We start from the raw sequence: 21,432 nt of genomic DNA, 5'->3' as shown, positions 1-21,432 counted from the left end.
ATCGGGCTCCTCCACTGGGAGCCTGCTTCTTCCTCTCCCACTCCCCCTGCTTGTGTTCCCTCTCTTCCTGGCCATCTCTCTGTCACATAAATAAATAAAATCTTAAAAAAAAAAAAGATAACCTGTTCCCAGATTTAAGGGAGTTGTAACAAGATATAAAATCATCATTACACAAAGATGTCCATCACTGTGAAACATCGGAAATAACCTAATAATAAATCATCATGGGAGGGATTAAAGAAATCATGATTCATTCCTTCAAAGGAAAATTGCAGCCATTAAAATAATGACAATTATGTGTCAATGTATAATAAGCTTTGAAGTTTTGCTGAATCAAGAAAGATTATAAAATAGTACTCAAATTGGAAATCTGACTCTATTAAGAAGCATGTACACAAAAAGAACAAAAATCATGATCATTTATGATGTGCTTGGCCTTCTGCTGAGTCTTAAGGATACACAAATGAATAAAATGTGGTCCTAATATGGCTTTAGGTTATGGTACTGGCACCCACTGATGTGCAGTTAAATGTTTAACAACCACCTATCAGTTGGGAGTGGAGAGAAACATTTTGTATTTTTGCCAATTTCTGTGGTGTAAGCATTTCCACCATGGCTGATTTCAAGCTACCAATGAACACTGAACAGAGAATTGGGAAGAGATGTATACAAGTGGGTCTTGAGAGTCAGTGCACACTGGCTCTGGCATATCCCTGGAAATTTCCACCTCCTAATGTCTAACAGTTGGGAGGTGGTTCTTAAAGAAACAATAATTTATTCATGGAATGGAATGCAATTCAGTCATGAGAACATCATACTTTAGAATAATTAGTCATATTTGAAAAAGTTCAGGGTTCATTTTCAAGTTTAAAAAACAAGTACGCATGAGTGAGGTCAGTGAAAATGGCAATGTAGGGACTCAAAAAATTGTCTCCTCCATAAAATCAACCAGAAAACTGGCAAAAGTGATCAGAACCAACTTTTCGAGGAGTGTAGAAATTAGCCAAAGGCTTGGAAGAAACTGAAAAACATTTATTCAGGAATAAAAGTGAATGTCAGTAAAAACAGTAAATGAACTACAGACCAGCATCTATTGTGATTATAGATATAGAAGTCCACAACAAAATAGCAGCAAACTAGGATGCCTGGGTGGCTCGGTGGGTTGGGGTGGGCGTCTGCCTTCGGCTCAGTTTATAATCCCTGGGATTGAGTCCCACATCAGGCTTCTTGCTCAGCAGGGATCTTGCTTCTGCTTCTGCCTGCCACTCCCCCTGCTTGTGCTCTCTCTCTCTCTTTCACTCTCTCTCTGATAAATAAATAAATAAATAAATAATAAATAAAATCTTAAAAAAAAATAGTAGCGAACTGAATTCAGTAGCATATAAAGAGGATTATATACCATGACCAAGTGGGATTTATCCCAGGAATGCAAAGTTAATTCAACATATGAAAATCAATTAAGGTAATACACCATATTAATAAAATAAAATGGAAAAAAACACATGATCATCTCTATAAATGCAGAAAAAGCATTTGACAAAATCCAACACCCTTTATGATTAAAAAAAAAAAACTTAACAAAATAAGAATAGAGAACTCCCTGAACTTGATAAAAGACATTTAAGAACAACCCACAGCTAACATCATACTTAATGGGGAAAGAATGAGAGGTTTCCCCTAAGATCAGGAACAAGACAAGGACATCTGCTCTCATTGCTTCCACTCAACATTGTTCTGGGAGTTCTTGCCAGAGCAGTTAGGCAAGAAAAGGAAATAAAAGGTGTTCAGATTGGAAAGAAAAATGATGTGATCTTGCTATAGAGATTCCTAAAGAACAAATGCACATACACACACAACACATGCAATTAGAGCTAATAAGCAAGCTTAACAAGGTTGCAAGAAACAAGATATATGCACACAAAAAAAATACTATATACACAAAGGATAAAGAATCTGAAAATGAAATTAAGAAAATTCCATTTTAATAGATTAAAAGGGATAAAATACTTAGGAAGAAACTTAACAAAAGAAGTGCAAAATTTATATACTGAAAGGTTCAAAACATGGTTGAAAGAAATTAAAAAAGACTTAAATACATGGGCAGAGACCCTGTGTCTATAGATTGGGAGGCATAATATTGTTAAGGTGGCAATCCTCTCCAAATTGATACACAGACAAAATGAAATCCCTATCAAAATCCAACTGTCTTGGGGCACCTGGGTGGCTCAGTCAGTTAAGCATCTGACTCATGATTTCGGCTCAGGTCATGGGATCAAGCCCTGCATTGGGAATCTGTGTTCAGCGGGAAGTCTGCTGGAGATTCTCTCTCTCCCTCTGCCCCTCCTGCACCATGTTCACATGCACTCTCTCTCTCTCAATCTAAGAAAAAAAAAATCCAACTGTCCTTTTTTGTTTGGGGTGGGAATTTTTGCAGAAATTCACAACGCAATTCTAATATTCATATGGAAATGCAAGGGATCCAGAACAGCCAAAAAAAAATCTTGGAAAAAGACAAAGTTGGAGAACCTCACACTTTGTGATTTCAAAACATAGTACAAAACAACAGAAATCAAGACAATGTAGTACTGCCATCAGGATAGATATACAGATTGATTGAATAGATGAGAGAGTCCAGAAACAAACCCATACATCTATAATCAATTGATTTTTTTTTAAGATTTTTATTTATTTACTTGACAGAGAGAGAGACAGCCAGTGAGAGAGGGAACACAAGCAGGGGGAGTGGGAGAGGAAGAAGCAGGGTCCCAGCAGAGGAGCCCAATGGAGGGCTCTATCCCGGGACTCTGGGATCAGGCCCTGAGCCAAAGGCAGATACTTAACGACTAAGCCACCCAGGTGCCCCAATATAACCAATTGATTTCAACAAGTGTGCCAAGCCCATTTAATGGGAACAAAATAGTCTTCAAAAAATGGTACTTGGGCCACAGCAAAAGAATGAAGTTGGATCCTTACCTCACACCATATACAAAAATTAAATTTGATCAGTCTTAAATGTAAGTGCTGGAACTATAAAAAGAGAATATAGATGTAAATTTTTATGACCTTGGATTACATAATTTTTTTTTAGATATGACACCTAAATCACAAGCAACCAAGGAAAAAATAAATTGGAGTTCATAAAAATTGAAAACTTTTATGTGTCAAAGAACACTGTCAAGAAAGTGAAAAGACAATTCATAGAGTCAAAGAAAGTATTTTCAATTCATACATCCACTAAGTATCTATTACCCAAAATATATAAACATTCATGACTTGATAGTAAAAAGACAACCCAATTTAAAAATGGACTAAGTATTTGAATAGACATTTCTCCAAAGAAGGTATACAAGAGGATAATAAGCACATGAAGAAATAATCAACTTCGTTAGTTATTAGGGAAATACAAAACAAAACCACAGTGAAAAACCACTACTAGGAGGACTACAGTTTAAAAAGAAAAAAGAGAAAAAAAGACAATAACAAGTGTTGACCAGGACATCAAGAATTCAGAACTCTCATACTTTGCTGGTGGAAATGTAAAATTATGCATCAGCTTTGGAAAATAGTTTCAGAGTTCCTTAAAACATTTGGGTGGCTCAATCACTTGAGCATCCAACTCTTGGTTTTGGCTCAGGTCATGATGTTAGAGTTGTGAGATTGAGCCCTGCTGGGGCTCCATGCTCAGCATGGAGTCTGCTTGAGATTCTCTCCTTTTCCCTCTCTCTCCCCTTGTGCCCTTCTTCCCCTTTCCCCGCTTGTGTGCGCGTGCGTGCTCTCTCTCTCTGTAAAATAAATAAAACCTTAAAAAAAAAAGTGGGGCACCTGGGTGGCTCAGTAGATTAAGCCACTGCCTTCAGCTCAGGTCATGATCCTGGGGTCCTGGGATCAAGTCCCACATCGGGCTCCTTGCTCGGTGGGAAACCTGCTTCTCCCTCTCCCTCTGCCCCCCACCCCGCTCATGTGCCCGCTCTCTCTCTCTCTCAAATAAAAAAAATCCTTTAAAAAAAAAAAACTTAAACATAGAGTTACCAAATGACCAGCCAGTTTTATAACCAAGAGAATTGAAAACATATATTCACAAAAGAACTAGCACATGAATGTTGATAGCAGCATGATTCATAGTAGTCAAAAAAATAAAAACCAAAACAACAAGAACAAAAACCGAAATTTCCATCAACTGATAAGTGGATAAACAAAATATGTAATATCCATACAGTGGAATCTTTTTTAGCTGTTAAGAAAGAATGAGTACAGGGGCGCCTGGGTTGCTCAGTCAGTTAACTGTCTGACTCTTGATCTCAGTTCAGGTCTTGATCTCAGGTTCATGAGTTCAAGCCCTGTGTTGGGCTCTTCACTGAGTGTGGAGCCTACAAGAAAGAAAAAGGAAAGAAAGAAAGAAAAAAAGAAAGGAAAGAGAAAGAAAGAAAGAAAGAAAGAAAGAAAGAAAGAAAGAAAGAAAGAAAGAAAAGAGAAGGGAAAGAAAGAAAGAAAGAAAGAAAGAAAGAAAGAAAGAAAGAAAAGAAAGAGAAGGGAAAGAAAGAAAGAAAGAAAGAAAGAAAGAAAGAAAGAAAGAAAGAAAGAAAGAGGAAGGGAGGGAGAGGAAGGGAGGGAGAGGAAGGGAGGGAGAGGAAGGGAGGGAGAGGAAGGGAGGGAGAGGAAGGGAGGGAGAGGAAGGGAGGGAGAGGAAGGGAGGGAGGGAAGAAAGAAAGAGAGGGGGAGAAGAGAAGAGAAGAGAAGAGAAGAGAAGAGAAGAGAAGAGAAGAGAAGAGGAGAAGAGAAGGAAGAAAGGTAGGTACAGATACATGCTACAACACAGAAACAAAAGGTCACATAATGTATGCTATTCATATGCACACACATATGTAATATCCAGATATTGCATATATTCAGTTACATGTAATATCCACGATAGGCAAATCCATAAGGACAGAGAGTAAATTAATGGTTTTGAGGGGCTGGAGAAGAGGGAAATGGAGAGTGACTGTTAATGGGCATAGAGTTTCTTTATGGTGTGATGAAAATGTTTTGGAATAAGTGGTAGTGTTTCCACAATCTTGTGAATATACCAGAAACTACTGAATTGTACATTCTAAAATTGGTGAATGATAAATTTTGTGGTGTATGAATTATATCTCAAATAAATGAAAAACAAGTAGGTTATAAAATAATGTTTTGTGTAAGCGGTAGGTAGGCAGCCTCTTAAATGACCCCCAGTGATTCTCATCTGGCATTCACGCTCTTGTATAACCCCTTCCCTTTGGTGTAGGCCAGATTTAGTGACTTGCTCGTAACAAACAACATAGCTGCAGGGGTGGAATGTCACTTTTGATATTACATTATAAAAAGATTGTGTCTTCCATACCAGAGACTCTCCAGCTCTCTTCCTCTCACTTCATTCCTCAATCTGGAGAAGCCAGCTGCCATATCAGGAGCAGCTCTATGGAGATCCCATGTAGTAAGGAACTAATGTCTGCAGACAGCAGCCAATGCAGACCCAGGGCCTGCCAGCAGCCAGAAAGTCAGCTTCAAAGAGGATGTCCCCACCCAAGTCAAGCCTTGAGATGACTATAGTTTGAGCCAACCCACCAACTGCAGCCTTCTGAGAACATCTGAGCCAGATACACCCAACTAGGTTACTCCTGGATTTCTGATTCACAGAAACTGTGAGATAATAAATTCTTGTTTTAGCTGCTGAGTTTTGAAGTAATTTTGACATTTTCTAAAATTAACTAATACAGTATGTTATATCAAACATAGACCAAAAAAACATAACATATATCACATATTATATTGCTGGTTATCTCTGGGTAGTGTGATTTTTGATACCTTATTTTCCTATTCACAGATTCCTGGTTTTTTAAAAATGTTCAATAGTGAACATATTGTTTACATAATGAGGGGAGAAAAGGAAAGTGAGAGCTACTTTTAGTATGCTTAGGGACTACTTGATAACGTATAAAATGAATTTAAGACAATATTAGGTAAATAATACAAAAATTATATGTGTACTATATTACTATTATTACATAAAAATTCCTTTTGTATTTGGATAAGGACTGGAAAGGAAAATTCAAAACAGTTAATTCTTGGGGTGCCTGGCTGGCTCAGTTGATAAAGCATGCAACTTGATCTTGGGGTCTGAGTTCGAGCCCCACATTGGGCCTACTTAAAAAAAAAAGCAACAGTTAATTCTTTGGAATCTCCCTTTGAATATCAAATTAATTGTTATCACGATGTTTCATTATTGAGCTCCACTTGGCTGGAACATTGAAAATAAAGAAAGATCACCTTGGCAGACCTTGGAGAAAAGTAGAGTGGAGGCCCTGGGATGAGGGTGGAATGGTGGTTCTGTATGGGATGCAGAGGTCAGAGGTTAGAATAGAAGGAAGGATGAACCCAAAAGACGATTAGGAGGCCAGATGGGTAGACCCTGGTGCGTGATTAACAGGAGGCAGAGAAATGACCAAAGCAACTGTCCCACACTTGACATAGTTTCCAAAGAGTCCTGAGAAGGGAAATTGATCTACTATCTCACAGTGCCACTGTTATTATTATCAGGTTATTTGAAAGCTCTACATAATTGTTTGTGTTCTATTTGCGTTGTTTCCCCCAAGAGTGGATTAGAAACTTGGTCCTTTCAGGATATTCCCAAATGCGCACAGTGGGAGAAGAATATACAGTGTGATAGCGGTCATTAGTATTCAAATTCACCTCCTTTCAGGGCCATAGTGAGATCGTGCTTCCCTGCTTCATTGAAGTTAGGGCATGGCCATATGACAGGCTTTGTCTAAGAAAACACAAATGGAAGCAAAACGTTTCACATCTGGGTGGGGGCCAGAACAGTTTCCACAGTCACACCCCCGTGACACAGCAACACATGATATGCCAGGAGGTGGAGGCTGGCTCCATCAGCCCGGGTTCCTAAATGAGGACAAGTTGGGGCAAGACATACCATCAAAAAACACACAGTGTGTGGTGGTGGATACACAGACCTAGACAGGGGATCAAATTGTATAGAGCTTAGTACACACACATACATACACTCAGATGAATACAAATAAAACCAAGGAACTTTGAATAAGCACATACATACACTCAGATGAATACAAGTAAAACCAAGGAACTTTGAATAAGACTGATGTCAGCATCCTCAAAGTAATGTACTATGGCTTTGCAAAATGTCACCACTGAGGAAAATTGAGCAAAGTATACAAATCCTCTCTCCGTATTATTCTTTTTTTTTTTTAAAGATTTTATTTATTTATTTGACAGAGAGAGACAGTGAGAGATGGAACACAAGCAGGGGGAGTGCGAGAGGGAGAAGCAGGCTTCCCGCTGAGCAGGGAGCCCGATGCGGGGCTCGATCCCAGGACACTGGGATCCTGACCTGAGCCGAAGGCAGACTCTTAACGGCTGAGCCACCCAGGTGCCCCTCTCTGTATTATTCCTTACAAGTGCATGTGAATCTACAATTCACAACAAAATAAATGATAAAATCATTCCTTTTTCAGTTACTTTCCAATCTTTCTGATTACCTAAAGTAGAAATTATAAAGCTGATAGCAATGTGTCTTTTACACTGATCTGACACTTGCAGATACCCCTTGTGAACAAAGAGCAGACTTCATTCTCAAAGTCCTCAGCAGACAATACCTAGTTGTAACTCAACAAGGTTTAATTATGCTTATTTTGACAGTTATCTTCAAAGAGCAGTACTGATAGTGTGGACTGTCAAAACTGAGGTGGTATGCAGACAATGGGATTTGAGGGAACATAGACCCCCCAGGGGAAAAAAAAAAGCCAAATTTTTTCGAAAATTTAGTGTTAATTGTTTGTAGAATCTCAACATCTTATAATACAAACATGTAATATGCTCTGAGAAGCGATTTTTAAAATGACATTAATATTTTTGAAGTATAACATGCACAGAAACAAGTATTTAAGTCATAACTATACAACTCAGTGAAATTCTCCTCAAAGGGGGGCACCTGGGTGGCTCAGTCTGGTAAGCATCTCCCTTCGGCTTAGGTCGTGATCCCAGGGTCCTAGAACGGAGCCCCGCATCGGGCTCCCAGCTCAGCGGGGAGTCTGCTGCTCCCTCTCCCTCTGCCCCCTGCTCATGCTCTCTCTCTTTCTCTCTCTCTCAAATAAATAAATAAAATCTTTAAAAAAAGAAAAAAGAAATTCTACTCAAAGCGATCTACTAATGACATGCAATTCCAGTCAATGTTTTAGCAGAATTTTTTTTGTAGAAATTGACAAGTTGATTCTAAAATTTATATGGAGATCCAAAGGGCCAGCAATAACCAAGACAATTGAGGAGAGGAAGAAAGTTGGAGGATTTATGCCACCAGATATCAGAACTTATAAGGTAAGTATAGTAATTAATACAATGTATTATTGGCATAAAGATAGGCAAACCGAGCAGTGGAACAGGACAGAGTCTAGAAATAAACCCTTAAATATACAGTCATCTGATTTATGAGAAAGGTGATACTAGAGAGCAGTGGAGAAAGATGGTCTTTATTTTTTTTAATAAAAATTTATTTTTATTTATTTTAAGATTTTATTTATTTAACAGAGAGAGAGAGCACAAATGGGGAGTGGCAGGCAGAGGGAGAGGGAGAAACAGGTTCCCCACCGAGCAGGGAGCCCGATGCGGGGCTCGATCCTAGGACCCTAGGATCATCACCTGAGCCAAAGGCAGATGCTTAACTGACTGAGCCACCAAGGCCCCTATTTATTTATTTGAGAGAGAGAGAGAGAGAGAGAGAGAGAGAGAGAGCAGGGGGAGAGGGACAGAGAGAGAGAGAGAGAGAGAGAGAATCCTGAAGCGGACTCCTCACTGAGTGCAGAGCCCAACATGGGGCTCAATCCCAGGACCTTGAGATCACGACCTGAGCCAAAACCAGGAGTCAGCCACCCAACCCACTGAGCCACCCAGGCACCCCAAGATGGTCTTTTTAATAGATGATACAGGGTCATGGATGCTTTTCTGGCTATGCTCACTGATCTTGGACATCATCTGTGGGGCCTGCATTTCCATACAGGGCACATGTGAGTTATGCACAGAACCCTGTAGGGCCTTCCCCTAGCCCAAAACCATAAGGGAGATCTGACTCAGACTTGAACTATTTCTACCCCTCAGCTCTGCTGAGGAAATACCCCAATCCTCTTAAGGATCCCCCCCTTCCTTTGCCAGCCCTCCTGGGTGAGGATCCAAAAGAGGGGAGTGGTCTCCAGCCTCCACATTGAGCCCAATAATCTTTACCTCCTGGTGTTCGTTTCCTTCTGTGGTTTCCTCTCACACTGAATCAAAGCTGAACTGCGTGGCCAGTAGAGTACCGTAGAGGTGATGGCGTATGACTTCCGAAGCTTAGGCATATCACACATCACTGCTTCTACCTTGGTCCTTTGTGTTGTTTTCTCAGGGGGCAGTCAGCTGCCATGTCATAAGGACAATCAAACTGCCCTATGGAGTGGCCCATACGGAAAGAAACAAATTTGTCAGTACCAGTTTGCCCGCCATGTGAGTGAGCCACCTTGGAAGCGGATTCTCTAGTCCCAGGCAAGCCTGCAGATGATTCTACCTTCTAGCTTTGTGTCTTTAAGCTGAGGTCCCAGACCTCATGGAGTAGAGATAAGTCATGCACACTGTGCTCCGTTTGAACTCCTCGTCCATGGAAATCATGAGATGATAAATGACTATTGGTTCATGGCACTAAGTTTTGGGGTGATTTTGCCACAATAGGTAGCTAATACAGTGACTCAAGCCTGAAGCCCTTCTGGACCAAACCCTTGACTCTGGGAAACTCCTGCACATTAGCCCCACCCACGCAGATTCATTGGCAGCTCTCCTGCTGCCTCCCCTTGTCCTTATGTCCCTCTCCTTTCCCTGTCCGGGGAGACGGAGGGGAGGATCAGTACATCTGCTGCCTAATGGGGGGGTTCCACTGGGAAATGAGATGCTTATCAATCTTGCTTGTAGCCCCCCACCCCAGCTTTAAGAGTAAGTCTCATAGAACCCCCTCACCTTGGCAATGGTGGGGAAGGGGAAAAGCCCAGTACTCCCCGGTGGACCCTGGGCCTACAAGGATTCCCTGTCTCACCTCTTCCCACACTTTTGCTCATTGGGGGTGGGGGAGGAGGGTGAGTGACTGTGGTCGGGCCAGTCCTGCCACTTTTCTGTATACTCCTGGGGCAGTGCCGGTTCTTGCCCCAGTCTTAGCAGACATTCTTAACCTTAAATGTGATATCCTCAACTCTGACCTCAATCTTGTATCTCAATAGTCAATACCAGGAAAACAGGAAAAGGCCCCCTTAACATCTAGATCAAAGGCATTCATAACCTATGATGACCTACTCTTTCTTCTTAGGCTTCCTTCCTGCTCCTGCTTCCTTCCCTCTAACTCTGTTCTCTAGGAACACTGAACCATCAGCAGTTTCTGGAATGAGTGATAACGTGCTCTCTCTTTTCTCCAAACCTTTGCACGTAGTCATCCCTCTGTTGGCAGTAGCCTCCTTCTACCTTTGCCGAGTGGATTCTTTCTTACCCTTCACGAGTCACCTCAGCACTGCCTCCTCTGGGAAGGCCCCCATGACCACTCTGTCTCCCAGGCTACATCAGGTGCCTCTCCTGGCCATCCTCACTCCTTTGCTTCCTTTATGTAGTATTTACTATGCTGTATTTGTGGCAGAGGCAGAAAGCTGTCCACCGTGGTAGACAAAGGGGAGAAGAGAAAAGAAACACAAGGTTGTCACACTGTTATCAGACTAGTCACAGTCTCAGCAGACAGCTTATTGCTGGGTCTCATACCAATATAGGCCAGACCAATACAGGACACCCAGGTAAATTGGAATTCCAGAATAACACGAACAATGTTTTAGGCCAATTGTTTTTATTTGCTAATTCTAACAACTTTAGTCCCATGAGATATCTCCAGAAAGCCATTTGGAACCGTCCACTGGGGAAAGGTAAAAGCAGAGGCTTGACCCCCAGCTCCTCCCCAAAGCCTGAGTCCCACTGGGGATGTTCACTCCCCCACATGTCTGGGCTGTATTCCCAGACTTTTCTGAGCAGCCACTAAAAAGAGTCACCAAAGCCTCTGTGAGTCCATTCAGGCAGGACTTGGGACCGGAAGCTGCTGCAGCTCCTTCTGAGACCAACCCCTAGTGCGGCTGTGACTTTCCCTTAAACAAGTGGTGAAGGCTGGAGGAAGGAGTTGGGATGGGGTTGGGGAAATGGGGGGAGTGGGGGACAGGGGCAGGTGGATTTAGGCATCACTGGATACCAGTGCCCAGATTTTAACCCTAAGACGTGTCCCTCACCATCTCTTTGTTTTCCTCTGCTTTAATTTTTATTTGTAAATTTATTTTTATTTTTTAAGTAGGCTCTACACCTAACATAGGGATCAGACTCACAACCCTGAGATCGAGAGTTGCATGCTCTACTGACTGAGCCAGCCAGGCGCCCCTGTTTTCCTCTGTTTTTTATTCACCTTTACTCTCGGGTGAGCTCTGCCCTCGAGGTGACAAGAAGTCCCCCAGCAATTCTAGACATGTCTTATTCTTTCTCCACAGAAAAAAGGTCTTTCTTCCAATATATCTGCCTTCCTCCACCCTAAAAAAGAACCAGACTTGAGAGATATTGGCCTTGATTGCCCTGGAGCTGGTTGAGTGACCATCCCTGAAAGGGTTACTGTGGGCAGAAGGCTGCAGTGTAACCTGGTGAGCAGGAAGGCTCTGGAAAGCAGCCCATGCCTAGTTATGGAAAGAGGAAGAGGACCTAGTATGACGTGAGGTTGTCTTTTTGTGGGTGCACCCCTGGCTACATACACAAACACAACTGGGACCTCGTGGAGCACAGGGACCCCCTGTGTCCCTAGGCTTGTCCTGGAAGCTGAGGACTGATTTGTTTCGGATGAATGAATGAATGGATCTTTGTTTTTGTCACCATATCTGGCAGGAAAATGCCTGAAGCTGAAGCCACCCCAGATTTATCTCACCCAGTGACTGATATGTAACTTCAGTCATTCTCCCACGTATGATACAGCACTTGATAAATCACTTTCACATCTGATTCTCACAATATGTCAGAGTTGGGGTTATTAACACATTTTAGAATGAGGAAATTGAGGCCCAGATTGCTTAAGTGAGTTGCTCAAAGGCATAGGGGCTTAGACTGGGGGAGTACCAAGAAGGGAAGACTAGAATGGGCATGGAAGGACTGCCAGCCAGTGATTCCTGGATTAGTAAAAACTGCCAAGGAAGGAACCCCTGAGCAAAACTAGCCATGTTTAAATAGCAAACCCCAGAGAAAACTTCGTAATCATGCAAACCTGCATCAGAGAGAATAATGCAACAGTTCACTCTGTTTTGAATGGTTCAGTCGTGTGGTGAGCTTTGGAGTGCCTATTGGGGTGCTGGGGACATTAAGGCAGATCGGAACTAGTGCTGGCCCTTGAGGAGCCCCCCCCCCCAGTCTAGATGAGGGGCAGAGGGACAAACAGACATCAAGTAAGCAGTGTCGTGGGGCTATGACAGGGGCCTACCAGGGTTATGACTTCACTGTGGGAACAGGAGAAAAGAGAGTGATGGCCAGAGAAGACACTGCAGTGCAAGCGACCTGTGAAGGGAGACACATCTCACACATAGACACACACATGTACACACTCTCTGCCTAAACTTCCAGGGGCTTCATCACACATAGTATATATTTCAAAGTTCTTACTATGACCTGTGAGGCTCCATGTGACTTGCTCTGCCCATTTCTCTCACCTCACCTCTTCGCACATTCTCCCTGCCTCACTCTGCTCCAACCACACTGACCTCTTTGCTGTTCCTTGAGCAGGACAACTTGCTTTTTCACAAAGCTTTTGTCCTTGCTGTTCCATTTACCTATAACATTTTCTGCTCAGGTAATGTCGTCAGGCTGGCTCCCCCCTTGTCAACAGGTGTCTGCTGAAGTGTCACCTCCTCAGGGAGCCTTTCTTACCACCTGTGTCTAATATCACCTTTCCTCCAACTTCCATCGCTCTTCCCTGTGCCATCTAATCATCTGCATCCCATTCATCACTTCATGGATTTCATTTCTTATTTAAATATCTGAGGGATAATATAATCTCATGGTTTCAACTTAAAGATAATATAAAGGACATGCACTGAAAATCTAGCTCTCACCTTTATCCCATTCATCGGGTATGGTGGCTTTGTAGTACAACTAAGCTGGAACTACATTTCCCGGAATTCTCTTCTCTATGTGGATCTGTATTCACATCGGTCAGAAGAAACATTTGCATGAGCTTTGGAAGTCAAAAGTGAAGGAGCAATTATACTGTTTATACTCTGAAAATCATGCAGGGCGCCTGCCACTGGGACAGCTCAGGGTGTCACTGGTCTGCTGGTCTTGTTGGCTTGAGACAACACCCAGACCCACACCTCCTCCAGTCCCCGACACATCTCCCCCTTCAGCTTCTTTGAATCCTGGGCCAAGCATGTGTGCAGCTCTGTGGTGAAAAACACCAGGTTCTGCTGCAGGTCACCCACACATGGCACTGAAGTTGGAGGTGAGAAAACACGACATGGCTTCCATTTGGTCCTTGTGGGTTCTAGTTAGCCTTATGGGGTCCAATGTGCAATTGTCCTCCTCCACATCTAGCTTTTCTTCCTGATTGCTGGTCTACCTCACCTATGGTGACCAATGTTGGGTCCAACACTGAACACAGAAACAATAGCCTTCACAAACTTTTTTTAACAATTCCAACAATCGTGTAGGTCTAATCCCTACCATTAATTTCTTATTCTAACTACTCTGATTAAATCTTAATTGATATACCAGTTAACCACATTTTTAATTTGCTGAAGTGTATTCTTACTCTATCTTCACTCTTCCCCCCCCTCCAGAAAAGGAACATATGTTATGTACAATTCTATATCTTGCTTTGTCACTTAATAATATCTCTTAGAGGTATTCCCATATCAATATATAGAGAATTCTCTCATTCTTTTTTATAGTTGCATAGTATTCCATTGACTGGATGTATTGTAGCTTATTTAATCAGTTCCCCCTTGATGGAAATTTAAGTGAAATTCTATGTGTGTGTGTGGGGGGGTGTTTACTTATGTGTTGTTTAGCACACAAAGTAGTAAGGCTCTTGAGAGGAGAAGCCTTGCTTTTCTCATGTTCTTAGCCTATAACAATGCTTAGCATATAAGAGATAGTTTATTGAAAGAATGAAACACTCCTAGGCTTTTTTCATGGGTAATTTTATTCATGCCCATCACTACTCTCCAATCTCTATTGTCAGCCCAGGCTATGCTGAGGGACCCAGGTTGCTAATTGCCGCCTCTCTGCCTCAGCCTCCTCCACATCTCCACTTACATGTCCCACAGAGGTCCTCTGAATCAGTATTTCCAGAACTGAACTCCTCACTCCTATCCTCACTTTAACCTTCTTTGAACCTGCCAGGCTCCAATCTTCTCTCTCTTTCTCTCTGACCTCGCAAGCTCAGTCAGATAGTACCATGTCCCACCCATGTCTCGCTAATGTGACAAACTTCCTCAAATGAGTTTTCTGCACAGATCAATAAGTCACAATCCTTGACATTCCTTGCCCACCCAGCCTCACCTGCAGTCCCAGCTTGGGCTTTCTCCTCTTTTGCTTCCAGCAGGACACCAGTTTAACGGAAGACTTTTAAAACAGCTGTCATCATGTCATTCCCTTAACTAACAACTCTGAGGTCTGTCTCCCCCAACCCAAACCTGTTCTACCAAAGGTCTTTCCTATAACTGTTCCCTTCCCCTTCATTTTCTATAGGCTCTATTCTGGTTATCTATTGCTGTATGACAAAGCAGCCCAAAACACAGAAGCTTAACACAAGAATTTATTAGCACCTCTTGGTTCTGTAGGTTGGCTGGGCTCAACTGGATAGGTCTCACTTGCAGTCTCTTGTATGATTACAGTCACCTTTTAGTTGGGGCTACAGTCATTTGAAGTTTAACATGGCTGGACATCCCAAATGGTGCAGTTACATGGCTGGCAACTAATGCTGACTGCCTGCTGGGGGCTCAGGTGAGGCTGTTGATAAGAACACCTGTATGGGGGGCACCTGGGTGGCTCAGTCGGTTAAGCATCTGCCTTTGGCTCAGGTCATGATCCCAGGGTCCTGGGATCGAATCCCACCTCAGGCTTCCTGCTCAGCAGGGAGTCTGCTTCTCCCTCTCCCTCTGCCTGCTGCTCCCCCAGCTTGTGCGCTCACTCTCTCTCTCTCTGACAAATAAATAAATAAATAAAATCTTTTAAAAAAGAAAAAGAACACCTATAATGGTTTGGGCTTCTCAAAGCATGGAGGCTGCTTTCTGCGGAGGAGCTTCTACTGCCTGAGCATTTCAAGACTTTTGGGTGAAAACTGTAAGGCTTCTTATAATCACTTCTACTACCTCCTATTGGCCAAATAAGTCAGGAAGTTCAACCCAAATTCAAAAGGAAGGGAGGTAGTGCCACATCTCGAAAGAGGAGCAAAGAATTTACCACCATCTTTAATTTACCATAGTCCACCTTCTGGAAACAAATTATTTACATTAGTTCCACATGCCAAATATATTCACCTCCTCCCAAGGACCCTTAAAGTCTCATCCCAAAATATTACTGGCTCATAATGGATCTTATCATATAAATCGGGTCCAGGTAAAGATTAGGCATGATTCCTCAAGAACAGCTTCCTGAGTACTATTCTTCTTGATCCAAAGACCTGTAAGCTACAGACAGGTTTTCTGCTCTCCAGAAACCCAACAGAGTTGACGGGCTTGAGATAACCAAAGCAGACACTTCTTTTTTTTTTTTTAACTTATTTATTTATTTGAGGTGGGGGAGGGGCAGAGGGCACTGGAGAGTTCCAAGTCCACTTCCCACTGAGTGAGGGGCCTGACTCAGGGCTCGATCTCACAACCCTGAGATCACAACCTGAGCTGAAACCAAGAGTCAGACGCTTAACCAACTGCACCACCCAGGTGGCCCTAGAGCAGACACTTCTGTTCAAAAACAGGGGGGAAAACAGGATTAACACAGCTACCACTGGGCCATAGCAATTCTGAAATCCAGTTAGGCACACATTGTCTGCTCTTTGATTAGGGTCCAATCCTGCTCCCTGGGAATGATTCTCTGCAGCTCTCGATTCTACCCTCTTGGCTCATGGGTGTCTTCTGAGTCATCCTTTCTTTTCCATAAGAAACAGCCCATATTGGGGCACCTGAATGGCTCAGTTGGTTAAGTGTCTGCCTTCAGGTCAGGTCATGATCCCAGGGTCCGGGGACCAGCCCCGAGTCAGGCTCCCTGCTCAGTGAGGAATCTGCTTCTTCCTCTGCTGCTCACCCTGCTTGGGCTCGCTCTCTTTCTCTCTCTCTCTCAAATAAATAAATAGAATCTTAAAAAAAAAGAAATAGCCCACGTTTACATCTGAATAGCCTTCTCAGTAAGCTTCTTAGAAGGCAGGGTCTTTGCCTTTTCCTGTGTTCTCTAATTGCTTCTTTATCTTCAAACCTAGCATTTTGTAGGGCTGCAGAATGGGGTAGAATTTCCATAATTCTTGGCCTTTGAGACTATTTCCAGTTTCTGTTCCCCTGAATACTCTGCAAATGGTACTCATTGAACACTTACTGTGCCCCAGCACTGCTCTAGGGATCAGGGATATAGCAATGAGTGAAACAGACAAAAATGCCTGTGCTTATGAACTGCCATTCTAGTGGGAGAGATGGGCAGTAAGCAAGTAAACAATATAAAGAAACAACCAAAGCATTAGGGCGGCTCAGTCGGTTAAACATCTGACTCTTGGTTTCAGCTCAGGTTATGATCTCACAGTCATAGGATAGAGACCTGCGTCCAGGTCCAAGCTCAGCGGGGAGTCTGCTTGAAGATTTGCTCCCTTTGCCCTTCCCCTCTCTCTCTCAAATAAGTAAATCTTAAACGGAAAAAAAAAGGCAAGCAGGAAAATAGCAAGTGGTGTTTTGTGTCTGAGTGTTGATTAGGAAAGGGAACTTTCATTTTAAATAGGAAAGGCCATTCTCACTGAGAAGATGACATTTAAGTCAAGACCTGAGGGAGTGACCATACTGGTAGGTATCTGGGGGAAGAGCTTTCCAGACAGAAAGAAATGCAACTGTAAAGAGCTGAGTTAAATGTGTGCCTTCTCTTTTCATAAACTAGTATAGTTTGAGCAGGCTGATCTGAGGGATATTAGAAGGAGATGAGGTCAGAGAGGTATTTGGGGGTCAAAGCTTTTAGTTTTAGTCTGATTTATGGGAAGAGTTTGAGCAGGAGAATGATGGTTTGACATTTTTATAGAATTACTCTCGCTGCTGTGTGAAGAAATGATAGGGAGTGACATGGGAGAAGGAAACCAAGACTTTTTGCAACACTCCAGGGGAGAGATGAGGGAGGTTCAGACCGGGTGGTAATGGCAGAGATAGTAAGAAGTAGTCATGTTCTGAATATATTTTGAAGGCTGTGGATGAGGGGTACAAGAGAGAGGGGAGTTAAATTCATTTTCCAGGACTGCTCTAACACATCACCACAAGCTTGGAGGCTTAAAACAACAGAAGTGTATTCTCTCAAACAATTCAAATAGAACATTCAAAATCAACCCCCACCCCACCCTTTTTTTTTTTTTTTTTTTTTTGGTCTTTTTCAGCTTCTGGTGTCTGTCAGCATTCTTTGGTTTGTGGCTACTCACTCCGATCTCTGACTACATCTTCACAGGGACTTCTTTTCTCTGTGTGTTTGTATTTTGTGTGTATCTTTTAAGGAAACTTGTCATTGGATGTAGGACCCACCTGGATAATCCAGGATGCTCTCATCTTGAGATCCTTAATTACATTTGCAAATACCCTTTTTCCAAATCAGGTCACATCCACAGGTTCCAGGATGTAGGCTTATCTTTTTCTGGGTCCCTATCCAACCAACTACAGGAGACAAGAATGATTCCTAAGTTTTTTGGAGTGAGCAACTGAAAGAATGAAGTTTTCATGAACCAAGACAGGAAAAGACTATGAGATGAGCATGTTGTTGAAGACGGAGATGAAAGTTCCCAAGTTGATCTTACTGTGTTCAGATTGGGCGGGTCTTTGATAGGGTGTCCCACCCTCTTAAGAGCTCTACAGTGTACTACTTTATTGCCTCACCTTTGATAGTAAGCTCAGGGAGTCTTGAGCTGTTGTCACCAGCTGGACTCCAAAGCCCGACCTTTACTGCCTACCTGCTTGCTGTACTCATTGACCTTCGTCCCACATGTTTCCTTAGGCTCTTCTTTCCAGTTTATCTCTTAAGTCAGGCAAAATACCTGAGGGGCATAACATTCCCTAATGGAAACCAAAATACCCCTCAATTGGGGCGCCTGGGTGGCTCAGTCAGTTAAGCGCCTGCCTTCAGCTAAGGTCATAATCTCAGGGTCCTGGGATCAAGCCCACATCGGGGCTCTCCACTCAGCAGGAAGCCTGCTTCTCCCTCTCCTTCTGCCTGCCATTCTCCCTACTTGTGCACATTCTCTCTCTCTCTCTATCTGTGTCAAATAAATAAATAAATAAATAAATAAATAAATAAACAAATAAATAAATAAAATCTTTAACAAACAAACAATACTCCTCAAGCAATAACAACTGCCCAGACCACCCAGACCAGTTTGAACTTAACCCCCCACTCACACCTATGTGGATGGACCATGAAGTGGCCCACAGAGTGACCAAGACTTACCTTTACCTCATTATAATAGTAAAATCTCCATCCAAAGAGGAGCACAAGCCTCATATACATAACATACAATGTATGTATAGGCATGTTTCCTTAAGGCACATGCACCTCCTTTTGCCCGCCTTTACATAAAATAACAAAGCTCCCCATTCTAAATACTCATCCTAACCCTAAATAAAAGGAATCCATTCACCCTTGCTCTACCTGCCTTGGATTTGGAAGTTACTCCCCAGCCATCTCCTTATTTGCTGCAAATAAAGTTTACTTTGTGAGACAACTCCACGTGGTGCATCTGTGCCTCACTAAGAAGCGACCTCATGTTAGTTGGGTTACGTTGTTTTTCCACTTTCTTGGACTAGATGAAACGTTCTGGTAATGTCTAATTCACCTCCATGTCTCTGTCACTCTGTTACACAATTGGTACAGCCATTTTCAGCCGACTAGATCATGCATATTGACATCCAACCTTCCTTGGTTCACATCTCACTCTACCACTTACTGTGTGAGGTCAAACCCACCTGCAGCGGGTCTCTGTTCCCTATTTGCAAAATAGTGAAAATAATGTTTCCTTAAGTGGTTAAAGTAAGGACAAATGGAGATGATCCAAAGGTATAGTACAGCGGCATGGCAGGTGCTCAGTAAATATGGGTACCCTTCCTCAACCCAATGTAAGTTTGTCAAATAACCACTCTTTTATCTCCCACTACTCAGAGACCTCTCCCTGAGAAAGCCTGTTTCTAGAGCATGCATGCTTTGTTGATCCTGGAGCTCAGGGCACACAGTAGGACTGCTTAGTTGACCGATCAGTGCCTTCTGCAGAGGGACACTACTGGAAGAGCCAGTTTACTCTCGCCCTCTCTTCCCTGGCATTCATTATTCCGGGGGAACGTGAAGGGCGGGGGCGTAAGGGGGGAGATGGCTGAGACAGCGGTTTGTAGATTCAACATGGCGCCGTCCTTCTCATTGTACGAGCCTCAAAGATGGCAACAACCAATTGGGGGCAGACATGTTTATGCCACGTGATCCAGGCTCGGCCCAGAAGCGGCCGGAACGTGACGCAAGATTGAGGCGGGGCTCCTCCCCCTCACTCTTGGCGTCGAGAGTCTCGTGACAGGTACTTCCGCTCGGGGCGGCGGCGGTGGCGGAAGTGGGAGCGGAGCCGGAGTCTTGGCCATAAAGCCCAAGGCGGCGGCAGCGGCGGCGTTGAAGGCTTGGGGAGTGCCGAGGAGTCCGCTGGAACCGGAACTTGGACTTCTCCTCAGTTCCTGTCCTCCCTTGTACCTCCTCCTCGGCGGGAGCCCTAGCGACGCGCCCGGCCCGGAGTCCCCAGCGGAGCGGCCGCGGTAAGCAGCGGGCCCAGCCTGGCCGGTGGCCTGACCCCATCCCCCTCCTGAGTTGCTCGGTCGCCTGGGCCTCGCGTCGTCCTTATCTTGGGCAGGCTCTGGGCCCAGCGCAGGCCTGGGGGGAAACCCTGCGTCGCTCAGGGCCCAAGAGCAGGCCCGGACCGCACCCGGCCCGGGGGGAGGTCAGAGGTCGCCGGGTGTGACCTCTGGCCGGGTTGCCGACCGCGGGCGGGCGGTCCCGGACCCCTTGCTTGCTGGTAGCGTCAAGACCCGAGACCCAGAGTGTCTCCTGATTTGGGTGGCCTCTGGACACTGGGGGCCTGCGCCGCGGCGGGACTCGCTATTGGGCTGAGTCCCTTGGAGCAGCGAGCCGGAGTGTGCCGGAGCCGACCCCGCCCGCTGCCTTGTCTGGGGACGCTGGCCCCGGCGCCGCCGACCGCGCGGGCCTTGCTAACTGGCGCCCAGGATTGAGCCACGTTCCCATCTGTGTCTTCAGTTGAACAACCTGACCCTGTTAGTGAGAGAGGTTCCCTGACGGCACCTGAGTCAAGGCAGTGAGTCAGGTCACGTGTCTTAGGCTCGCCCCAAGCACTTTTATACATGTGAGACGCCTCTGGCTGTGGGAGACAGGGAGCGTTTTGTCCTAAGTATGTTGTGGTAAATCCTAGAGGAAGTTTTCAAACTTATTGGAGGAAAGATGATGGTTGGCTGTAGAGCTGTGTTTGGATTCCACCGCGTCGGGGGAACCTCTTACTGGCTTAAATCAAATCTTGATGCCTAGTGGTTCGTAAAAGTGGAAGATTGAGAAGAAGAATAGTAAACATTTGAGCGCTAGTTGTGTTCTGGGCAGGGAGGCAAGACCTTTACACAGATTTTTGTGTTTAATGCTCAGAACAGCCCTTTGAAATACCATTATTGTCAAAGAACGGAGAGGTTAAGTTGTTTGTCCAAGGTCACACAGCCAGTAAGTTAAGGAGCGAAGATTCAAACCCAGGCAAGCAGGCTCCGGAGTACTGTACTTAGTCTCTGGTTGTACTGCTTTCCAGTGCTTCTGAAGTTTGTGATCTATCTTTTGCCACCAGGTATCTTCCTCTCTCTGCCTCCTTTGTTTCTAGTGATGCCATTAGAAAGCCTCCTCTGGTTCTACCTTGCGGCCACCTTAGTTCTACCTTAAAAACCACAAGATATTCCGTTTGTGGTTGTGGACTTCTAACACAGGTTTTTTTGTAGTGTAGTGCCAATATCAGAAACTCTATGGTTTAGCAAAGTGCTTAAATGAGGTCTGATAAATTTTGTTACGTAAATGTTTTGTCCAACAAATTAAGCCTGGCAATCCTGCCATGTGAAACTT

General features: G+C 43.9%; 1 protein-coding gene and 1 pseudogene across 2 annotated transcripts in view; both read left to right on the top strand.

The window, feature by feature from the left end:
• Positions 1-20,042, top strand: part of LOC113256572 (26S proteasome regulatory subunit 4-like) — a 43,101-nt pseudogene extending 23,059 nt beyond the window's left edge.
• The window catches only part of RAB7A (RAB7A, member RAS oncogene family), a 70,811-nt gene continuing 69,233 nt past the window's right edge, over positions 19,855-21,432 (top strand). The window contains exon 1 of one of the 2 annotated variants that reach the window (XM_026501483.4): positions 19,855-20,081. The gene's annotated coding sequence lies outside the window, so the exon portion shown is untranslated. The remainder of the gene's footprint in view (positions 20,082-21,432) is intronic. The other variant, XM_026501482.4, reaches the window with a different exon arrangement.

This window comes from Ursus arctos, unplaced genomic scaffold (genome assembly GCF_023065955.2).
Source record: "Ursus arctos isolate Adak ecotype North America unplaced genomic scaffold, UrsArc2.0 scaffold_14, whole genome shotgun sequence".
NCBI classification, from domain to species: domain Eukaryota; kingdom Metazoa; phylum Chordata; class Mammalia; order Carnivora; family Ursidae; genus Ursus; species Ursus arctos.
The sequence above is the reverse complement of the archived record's forward strand: the minus strand, read 5'-3'. Positions and strand labels throughout refer to the sequence as shown.